Here is an 11,608-nt window from a genome sequence, read left to right as displayed (position 1 = left end):
AAAATAAGCTGATTTTAGATGCTTAGCCTAACAGGCTATTAGCTTCTTATCCGTTCAAAAGTTTATAATGCAATTTATATTAAAACAAAGTTACATTTACAATTTAAATTCAAAAATTCTATCCATAGATTAAAAACTTTAACTTCCAATTCAAATTTATGTTATGACATAACTTAATAAGTAAACTTTGTCTTAAACTTTGTCTTTTGATCAAACATCTCCTTTTTTTTTTTTCAGAAGAAAAATTGATTTTTTTCATTAGTGGAGAAAAGTAGCCACTTACTATTATTGTAATTTTGAAAGAAAATAATAAAAGATACTTAAACATTCAAAATTCTAAAACATATATGCTTCAGTTTTATTCAATCCACCTTTTTCTAATTATTTATTAAATAAGGTTACTTGTACCAAAATAATAGATACAACTTTCTGAAAATGCTAATCTATCTCTCTGTATATATAAAGGGAAAAGAGATACATGTAATCATAATAAAAAAATAACTTAGTATTCAAAGAGAAAAATAAAAACAAACAGAATAATGTAACACAAATTAAGCTTTTATTTGCGCAGTGCTCCTAAAATAGTGGATAACGCCAAAAGTAATTCTTGTACATTCATAATATATTCAGTCATTCCTTCCACGAGTGATCTAGTGGAACTCCTTTATATATTTCGGTTATCTATCGTGCTTGTTCATTTTTCATATATTCATTTCGCATTTGTGAGATATTTGCATACATCATATCTATGGAAACTTCAGAATCCTTAGTTACATCTGTGACAAAAGATAAATATTTAAAGTTAATTGTAACAAAAAGAAAATAATAATAAAAAAACTAAATCAAGCATGTAAATATACGTTGGCAATTTGGTAAAACTCCTTTATATATTTCGATTCTCGATTATGCTTGTTTATGTTTCAAATATTCATTTCGCATTTGTGAAATATTTGTATATATTGTATCAATGGAAACTTCAGATCACGTAGTTACATCTGTAACAAAAGATAATGTTATGTTAATTGTAAAAAATAAAAAATAAAAAATAAAAATAAAGCATAAAAATATACCTTCATAATTATTCGGAGAATTTTGATGTACATAATCTATACTTTCTTTATGCATTTTAGAAAACCTATACGTCAAAAAAAAAAAATTATATAAGATATAAGCATACGAAAACTACAATCACATACTCATAAACATTATTTAAGTAGTTATTTAAAATTTAAATATACATTTTGAAAACATAGGATCCTAAGATCTATTTTGAGAAATCTTTATGCATCGGATGTTGTGATATCCTGATTGGCTAGAGTGCAAGAATTAACCAACTTTTTCTTGGTCAATTCCTATCAAGTGTCTGGCGCAAAAATTAAAAACAAAGCAATAGCATCAGAGGCTCTAATAATTCTCTGATTTCTACTCTAACATCTCTAAAACTGTACAAATAAAATTAACTATTGGCTGACAACATAGATATTCTCTGCCTCTTAGCATATTATTAACTTCTCAACGTATGAATAAATCATATCTTCAATTTCTTCTACTACATACTTTCAGGCTACCTCTATCAACAAATCAATTGCAGTAAGCAAAATGTACAATGAAACATGTATTAAACAAAAAGATCAACAATATAAAAATAAAGAAACAATACGGACAACTTCTTTCATTAAACCAAAGTAAATCTACTCAAGTCAAATTGATAGCTGAAATGAAAATCCAAGATGAGTTAGTTGTTTGTGCCAATATTGAGTACCATATGAATATCCACTTATCAATCATAGAGTAAATAAAAGCTAAAAATTAACAAATAAATAACAATATCGAATTCCGTAAATTAAGCACATTTTACAACACTATTAAATAAGCAAGTTTCCTCCAAGAACCCTAGACCTACCAAAATTCAAATTAAATACGTCCTTGAAGGTAAGGTACTATTAGACCATATATATAGAGTTAGATGTAGATAAGCATTAAGAATTATGATAATAATAAAGAATTATAAAGATATTTGTCTTCAAGTTTGGACTTATCCTTTCGGTGTTTGATTAATAATAACTCTTTTTGAAAAAGATATCTGAGTTTGATAAGTCCTAAAATTACGTAATTGTTAAAGATAAAGCTAAGAAATTGTAATCACTTAATTTTAAGCAGTAGGCATTAAATTCAATTTTTAAAACTTTATCAAAAGATTCATATATCAATTCAAAACTTTTATAACAATTTTTAAATTTTGTCCTAATTCTGATAAATTTATCCTAATTTGCAGATTACTCACCCTAAATTATATGGATTCTACTTATAAAACTGTAAACTGTAATAATTTTTAAATGTATAAACTTCAATTGTTTAGTACTGATTTGGATAGATACAAAGTTAAAACAACAAAGCAAATAAGAAGGAGAAGAGAAAAAAAAATCGTGGGTTGTTTATGAAGAATAAAACGTTATTTTACTACAAAAGGAAAATACTCTTACTTTAATTGTTTTAATTTTATATTTACTTTCACACGTATGGAATTTTGAAGCTAGATAAGGTTTGAGGTGATTTATCTTTAGTAAATCATAACATCCGAGTAACTACGCTTGGTTTGCAAGATTTATCTTTCAATTTAAATTTGATAACTAATCAAATTTAGATGCTAATATTTTAGTTGAAATGTTTATCTTTGAATTCAAAAAAATTATTACATAACTTATTAACTTGGTCTTAAATTTGCCAAGTGGCTTGTTATTAGCTTGCCACTTGGCTTAACCACATTGCTTATACTTTTCCTATTATATATATATAGATATAGATATAGATATAGATATAGATATGTTTGAAGGAATTACAACCTCTAGTTATGAGCACTTCTCCGGATAAACTATAATCCTTCAAATTGCAAGTAATTAAAAAGGACGGTGCTTTTGTATAACTTAAATTTATTTGCTTTCTAAACTAATAAAATAATGTGTACACTTTTGTCCCAATTTATGTGACACTTTTCTTTTTAGTCTGTCTCAAAAAGAATGTCTACCTTTTTATATTTAGAAATAATTTAACTTTATGAGATGATTTATAGCCACACAAATATCTTCGGCTTGTTTTGGACTACAAATTTAGAAAATCTTCCTTTTTTTTTTCCTTAAACTCCGTGCCAAATCAAATAGTGTCACATAAATTGAGACAGAGAAAGTATTTACTATCAAGAGGGTTAGCTTTGTTGTGTTGTTTTTTTAGTTGATACATTACTCATACATGTACTGTTATTCTAATTATATTTCACACAAAATAATATACATAAAATTTTCAGTACTAGAAACAGAGACTTTGTCTACCGATATTCAGTGACAAGTTTGTATTATAAAACATGATTTTTTTTACATCAGTTCCGCCGAATTAGTTCACTGGGAAGACACATGATGGAAACAGGTTTCCATTGAAACGTTGGGAAAATTTTTAATTTTTTTTTGTGTGAAAAGACTAATGTTTAGATTTTTTCCACCGATATTTAGTGGGAATAGGCACTGAATATTTTTTTAGTGGGAAAATAGTACTCCCTCTGTCCCAAAAAAATTGTTCTCCTTTCCTTTTTAGTTTGTCCCAAAAAAATTGTTCCCTTTCTATATTTAGAAACAATTTAACTTTATGAGATGATTTACAACCACATAAATATCTAAGGCTTGTTTTGGACCACACATTTCAAAAGTCTTCCTTTATTTCTTAAATTTTGTGCCAAGTCAAAAGAGGACAATCTTTTTGGGACGGAGGGAGTAATATTTTTTAGTAGTGTTTGACTTATGTGAGTATTAATCATAAAAAGTACTTTAGGTTGTACATTTTTCAAACATTACAGTAACACTCCTATAAAAAGATATCCTTTTAAAATAATAAGGTTTATCTATAAAATTATTTTATTATTAATTGCCACGTCATAATTTATTTATATTAATTATCACATAAGAAAATTTCTATATCTATAATTAAGAAAATAAGATCTCTTGGCCTCTTCCAATTTGAATAAAAAAAAAATCTTTTTCAAATCTTTTATATATTTTTTTTTCAAATCTCTTATATGTAAAAAATAAAATTTCTTATAAAAAGATCATAAAACTAAAAAAAGATCAAAAAATCATTTCTTCCTCATGTCGCTAAATTAACATGTGAATTGGTTCATCTCGCGAGAGAGAATATGAGATGCGTGCTAATGCTGTGTACTATACCCGCATTCAATGCAAAGGGTCACAATAATACAAACCTAGAGTGACAGCACTGTAACCAACAAATTTCCGGGTCTTAGAAAAATAAATAATCAAGACAGGAAAATTGAGTAACAAAATGTAGTATTTGATTTCAAGAATGTTGAGTGTTACAATCTCTATATAATCCTCTGATTCTCCAACAATAATGTAAACTATGTTGAAACTTGAATTTGATTTGGATTCAAGGGCTTCAGCAGCTTGATCTTGAATCTTCTTATTTGAATTTGAATTTGGTATTTGTCACGAACAAGTAACTTGATCTTGAACGCCTTGATATTTCTCTTCGTTCTTAATCTTGAACTTGAGCTTGAGTTTGAACTTGATTGCTTGAATGCTTGAACTTGTAGCTTGTAGAGAAATATGTAGACTTTGATCCACGAGCTCTCTTCTTGCTTCTTGTTCTAAATTCCTCCCTCTTTGTGAGTTATGAGGACCCCTATTTATAGTTTTAGGGAAGGTGTAGCTCTGTGATTTGATTGGCCAGAGCATGTCATCCGTACACTTGGCATGATTTCATTGGCTCATTAATTTGGCCTGGATTGCCACCTCATTTGACATTTGGCATGGGCCTGAATTTTAAAATGGGCTAATAGCTATTTGGACCTTGGGCTATTAAAGTGGGCTCATCATTTGGAGCTCAATTAAATGGGCTAGCCCAATGTATTTAAAATTGGATGATTAACCCAATCGAACCACTTTGTCACACCCTAACCTTATTGGGGTGTGATGGGCACCCGACCCCACGTCCGGAGCCGAGCGAACCCACAGACTCTTGTTTCGCACATAAATTTTTTCTAATAAAGATAAAATACAAAATACAACTTTCAGAAATAATTATTTTCGTTGCTTTCAAATTACATAAACTCTGTAGTCAAACAGAACCAACACATATAACGTATCGGCTGATGGGGCCGCTTACAAACTGACAACCAACACCCACGACGCTGTCTGCAAAGTCTCTAACATCCATACAGAAAGCATATCATACAAACTCTAACTCGGCAACACTCCAGGAGCAAATGGAGCTGCCAATCCAGCTGGTACATCTTCTATAACGGCTGCTAATCATCTGGGAGTACCTGCGCGGCATGAAACGCAGCCCCCGAAGACAGGGGGTCAGTACGGAATATGTACTGAGTATGCAAGGCATGCAACACAAAGAAACAGAACTATAACTGAAACAGACAGAACTACCAGGTGCATACACTACTCAGAATACCAGACACTTACCTTTCAGACACAATCCATACATACCTGTCTCATATGCCAGAAAAGGTACAGAAAGTAAGTAGGTCAACCAGAGTACCAAAATGCTTATTTTACAATCACAGACCGCATGTCCGAAGAGGTGCAGAAAATACAGAGTGCACCGGAGATGTCACACGTCAGACGGAGTACAGAACGTACAGATTATTCAGATAAGATTATGTATCGGACGGAATACCGAACGCACAGAATGCTCAGATGACTTCTTATACGAGCTGCACGAATACGGAAACGTACGAGAATATTCGGATGAGGTCATATAGCGGATGGAATACCGAGCGTAGAACCGCACGTGCTTACTTTCCGACAGCATTAGATTATGAATATCAATCATATAGAATTTACACGGATACGTAACCCCGCTTTACTTAAGGGACGCGACGAACAAAATCATCATATGCCAAAGTAACATATCTTATATGCGTGTAACGTGTCCCGGCCCTCCTGTGAGGGACTCGGTGGATAGACTCATCAATGCATGTCAAAATCATAGATCACATATGCATATAACGTGTCCCGGCCCTTTGTTAAGGGACTCGGTAATATGGAATCATGCATGTCAGAATCATGTACCAAATATACATAACGTGTCCCGGCCTACTTTCATCGGGTCTCGGTGAATAATCATCATGTGCCATCCCGGCCGCCATCCCGTACCATCAAATCATAAATACATACGGATAACGTGTCCCGCCGCAGTACGAGGGACTCGGTGAATAATGCAATGGAATGCGCACGAGAACATGTTCCGGCCCGGACTCGGGAATTTAATCATATCGTAGAGTACGCACGAGAACATAACATGCCCTGGCCCGGGACTCAGTGAAAGATACATTGAGCCATGCACGAGCAGAGTCGTGAGAAACCATATGCACGTAAATCCAGACTCGATGAATACGTACACTTACCAACATTCGAAGGCTCGCAAACGAGTTTCGTGTTCTTCCGAGCCGGTATCGTAAAAGTTATAAACGTTTGAAATACGTAAACCTCTTCGGACTTTTCAAGCGATCCGAAATCGTACATGAAGAACATTAAGGCTTAAAAGAGAATGCTCATATCAAAATACTCGTATCGAAGACTCACGTCCGAATACTTATAATAGAGTACTTATATCGGAATACTTATATCGGAATACTCGTACAAAATACTTATACCAAATGTTCAAAACGCATTGATTATGTCGAAATTCTCATATCGGAAGGCTTATACCATTAATACTTATATCAGAATATTTATATCGTAATAATTTATATCGTAATGCTTATATCAAAATATTCAAATCGCATCATTCGTACAATCAAGCGTTTATGCCGAATAGCCGAACCGAATACTCACATCTGAGTTATCAAATACTTATAACAAACTCGGAACATTAGCCAAAGGTTTCCATTAATTATCGTACGGAAATAAGGCAAATAGAACAATATACATAGGTCTCAAGGATTGTGGGCCCACCTCGGGTCAAATGAGGTGGCGTACCCAATTTACGTATTTTACACTTCATAATATCATTCGTGATAGTTTTAAGGTAGTCGGGTCCCATTTGTTCAAGTTCTAGATGTTTAGACAACTTTTCCAACCATTAGCAACATAATTGATTCAATTCTACTGAAAGAAAAGGGGCAATTTCGGACGTGGATTCCGAAGAGTAGAGTTGTCCCCAAGGTCCAAATTCAAGCCTAGTATATCTAGGACATGCCAAGAGAAAGAAAGGGTAAGCCTTACATACCTTTTTCCGCCGCTTACGCTATTCCAAATTCAATTTCCAAATCCTCCAAAAATCTACAAATGGTCACATTTGCCAAACATTAATTAAAGTCTTTAAGAATTCAAATCTTGAATTAGCATTTGTCTACAGAAATTTCGGCAGCATTTCCCCTGTAAATGCGCCGTCCCCGAGAATTTAACTCGGCCAATTCAACAACAACAAACCCGAGAATGAAACTCGCCACATTATCAATAACAACACCATTCACACCAATGCAAGAGCTATGTTACCAATATACTAACTTTCACAATAGTTCACAATCGGTTTCAACTCCAACCTCGAATCATCCAACACCTTCATTTTCATCACATAAACCATCACAACAACACACATATTAACAACATTGTTTTCACAATTAAAGAAACGACGCCAAGATCACATTAGGCTTCAAATCAGCCCGTAATCATTCCAACATCAATTTAAATCATCAAATTCTCATTTTTGTCGTAGAATACATATCGACAACAATCAAATTACCACGTAGAAACTTTTTCATTTTTCTTACACAATATACCACGGCTAACACTAACACACTAAGCTTATAGTTTCCATACATTTTCCATCATGGAATTCACAACACAACAACAATCAAACTACTACATGAATTCAATCCAATTGTTTCACACCTATACCCCATTCGGCCACCTTCCACATTTCCAACGTCAAGCAAATTCATTAAACTTTCATTTCCAATATAGAGTTCACAACAACCTCAACTAGAATACTACATAAAATTAACTCATCTTTATCTACACAACAACACATGCACACGGCCACATGTATATGTATGCACCATCATGCAAACTTCCATATTCTCATGAGTTTTATCCTTTTCTACACACTACAACATATATGAACCCTTCATAACATATAAAAAGGGATTGAATCTTACCTTAGACTATTTTCTTGAACTTAATATAGTCCAAATTAATTTATGGATTTAAATCCAATAAAATTTATATTCCTACAAATGCCCCCTACTTCAAGACTTGTCTTATTAATATTTTAAAGACTAGACTTGAAGTACTATTAAAAGAAAGTATATGTCTTCTTTTTTTCTTTTTTTCATTCTATATTTATTCACCCGCATTCCCTTTTCTTTTTGACACCGAATCAAATAACAAAATTATTCCAAGTGAGCAGCTCAAGTGCTGAACTCCTTTTGAATTTGTACAACAATTTGGTTGCACTTAGTTATATGTCAGATGGAATTATAAACACGTAGTCATGTACTTCTAAAAGAGTTCATTGACACTCGTATCCCCGTTGTAGTCAAATTCTATATCACTTGAGATTCACTTTTCAAGTACTAGTTAGACTTTTCTAAGAAGAGCCTTCCAACTTCAAGTAGGACCATGTTGCACTGCCGACCAAGTTGGGATTAAATTTTCGTTTCAAACCCTTCCTACTCCACGTGTGTCACTACGTCAGCTGGGACTGATCATTTATCCAATTATGAGTCCTTCTAGGAGACACCTCAACAACGAAATTTGCAACAACCTAATCTCTTAATGGTTTATATTCACGTGTAATTAATCTTATAGACTAATCCGATCGACGTGGCATATGCAGCGCTCCTATGAGCTGTAAGAGTCTATAGGAAATCAAATTCTTGCCTTTCAAGAATTCTAAGATCTAGCACGAGTTTGATTTCATCCGGGTAAGCTCCCTTCCCCACCTATATATACGGGGCCATTGGTGGACTTACGGCATACTGCAGAGGACTTCATTCAAGTATTTTCACATCATATTCTTTTTATGCTTCTTCTTTGATCCACCTTTTTTTTTGGTGATTTATTGCAAAAAAAAAATGTGCTCATGAACTATTCATCACGGAGCAAGTAGATTATAATGATGCTAATTACTATCGGATTTCCTTGAGATTCACGTCCATTCTTTATGTGCACATGTGTATTTATTAGTGGTACATATGTCGGCCCTTCTATCGAGATTTACTGCATCGTATTCAAAATGAAATAGATGAAATAGTTCACGATGAGTAACAACAAATGAGGAACGACATCACGACATCATGTCGACCCCACTGTATTACTTTGTTCGGATCACTTGTTTCCACAAGACAAGAGTACGCTGGACAAGAGGCATTCCATAAGCCAAAATTAACATGGAAATTATGAGTATTGAGGTGCAATTCTCCTTCTGAGAGCACTTTAACTTATCCAAGATTTAGAGCAAGATCGAATTATTGACAACTCTATCTGAACATATGATTCAGATAAGGACTTGGATTGACTTAAGTGTCATCAGTTTCTCTTGGCATGTAAGCTCCTTTCATTCTTTTGCATTTCTCTTTCTTTTGTTTGTCTTCCTTTTCAGGTTCAATAAAGAGACAAGTGACAGTATCGCCGCTCCGTCCGAGGTGAAAAAGTTATAATTTCGTCTGAGGAAAAGAAGCTATTATTTCGTTCAAGGCAAAAAATTTATTATTCCGTCCCAAGGTGAAGAATTTGCTGCTCCAATCGAAGCGAAAATTTGCTTTTCCGTCCGAGGCAAAGACTTTATTACTCTATCCGAGACGAAGAATTTGCTGCTCTCTCGAAGTGAAGAATTTATTACTTCACCAGAGGCGATGTTTACTACGTCCCAGACGAAGAATTTATTACTTCATCTGAGGCGAGGAATTTTTATTCCATATGCAAAGACCATTACACTAAGCCGAAGACCTTTACTTTTTTTTGTCTGAGGCAAAGACCATTACACCATCTAAGTCAAAGACCCTTTTTTTTTTTTTTGGACCCGAAGCAAGGCCAATACACCGTCTATGCTAAAGACTTTTGCTTTTTGTCTGAGGCAAAGATCACTACACCGTCTAAGTCAAAGACCCTTTTTTTAATTTTTGGTTCCGAAGCAAGGCCAATACACCATCTATGCTAAGGACTTTTACTTTTTTGTCTGAGGCAAAGAACATTACACCATCTAAGTCCAAGACTTTTTTGGGTCCGAAGCAAGGCCAATACACCGTCTATACTAAGCACTTTTACTTTTTTATCTGAGGCAAAGAACATTACATCGTTTAAGTCAAACTCCACTTTTTTTTTTTTTGAGAAGGCCAATATTACACCGTGTATGCTAAGGACTTTTACGATTATAAGGCAAAGACCATTACATCGTCTTCAAAAAACTAGACACCGGTGGATTTAAAGGACTTAGTTTAAGGACTAAGGACGGGTATTTAAGACTTCAATGAAAATTTTGACATTCTTTAGTGGGGTGAAAATTCAACTTAAGAAGACTTGCTTTTTAGATTTCAAGACTTCTAAACTAGTTCAAGGCATGGCCATGTCCATTTTCCGGTCAAAAACTCCAACTTGAAAGGACGCGATTTTAAAGACTTTCACTAGTCAAAGACCATTAATCATCGAAACTTTACTGATGCCTAGCTTGTTGATTATATTTTCGACTTAAGACTTCAATTTTGACAAGGATTACAATCATTCAACTTGAAAACACAGTCCATATTATGGCATGAAAATTTAAGACTTAAGGGTAAATTTGAAAGGGTGGAATTGAAACTTCAACTTGAAAGAATTTGTATATATATAAGACTTTGACTTGGTTAGAAATGGTGGATTTAAAACTTCAACTTCAAAGACTTGATGGATTTTAAGATTATTATTATTATTGAAATTATGAAGCTAGATTTTATTATTATTATTATTATTATTATTATTATTATTATTATTATTATTATTATTATTATTATTATTACTTGTTATTATTAATTATTATTATTATTATTATTATTATTATTATTATTATTATTATTATTATTATTATTATTATTATTATTATTATTAGAATTATTATTATTATTATTATTTTATTATTATTATTATTTATTATTATTATTATTATTATTATTATTATTATTATTATTATTAAGATTATTATTATTATTATTATTATTATTATTATTATTATTAATTAACTTATTATTATTATTATTAATATTATTATTATTATTATTATTATTAAAAACATAGATGAGACTTAGAATAAAACTCTAAGCGCCTACGTATCTCGGTGAAGAGGATCAAGTCATTTCGTAGTTTTAAAAGTGATCGAACTTAGAATAAAACTCTAAGCGCCTACGTACCTCGGTGAAGAGGATCAAGTCATGTCGTAGTTCAAAAAAGTGAGTGTTTTTTTTTTCGCGACTGAACTTAGAATAAAACTCTAAGCGCCTACGTACCTCGGTGAAGAGGATCAAGTCATACCGTAGTTCAGAAAAGTGATTTTTTTTTAGTCCTAACTTTTGCCTAGGCCGCCTCTTTCGAGATTTTCAACCTAGCGGACATTT

General features: G+C 32.7%; 1 long non-coding RNA gene across 1 annotated transcript; it reads right to left on the bottom strand.

Annotated features, from left to right (window-relative positions):
* Nucleotides 1-282: 282 nt before the first annotated feature.
* LOC132060905 (uncharacterized) lies at nucleotides 283-1,931 on the bottom strand. Its single transcript, XR_009416060.1, has 3 exons — nucleotides 1,859-1,931; nucleotides 1,071-1,135; nucleotides 283-776 (listed from the first exon to the last, which is right to left on the bottom strand). It is a non-coding gene; the product is annotated as an uncharacterized LOC132060905 (long non-coding RNA).
* Between the last annotated feature and the right edge of the window lie 9,677 nt (nucleotides 1,932-11,608).

The sequence above is a fragment of the Lycium ferocissimum genome, chromosome 6 (genome assembly GCF_029784015.1).
Source record: "Lycium ferocissimum isolate CSIRO_LF1 chromosome 6, AGI_CSIRO_Lferr_CH_V1, whole genome shotgun sequence".
NCBI classification, from domain to species: Eukaryota; Viridiplantae; Streptophyta; class Magnoliopsida; order Solanales; family Solanaceae; genus Lycium; species Lycium ferocissimum.
Note: the sequence above shows the minus strand (reverse complement) of the source record. Positions and strands in the feature narration are given on the sequence as shown.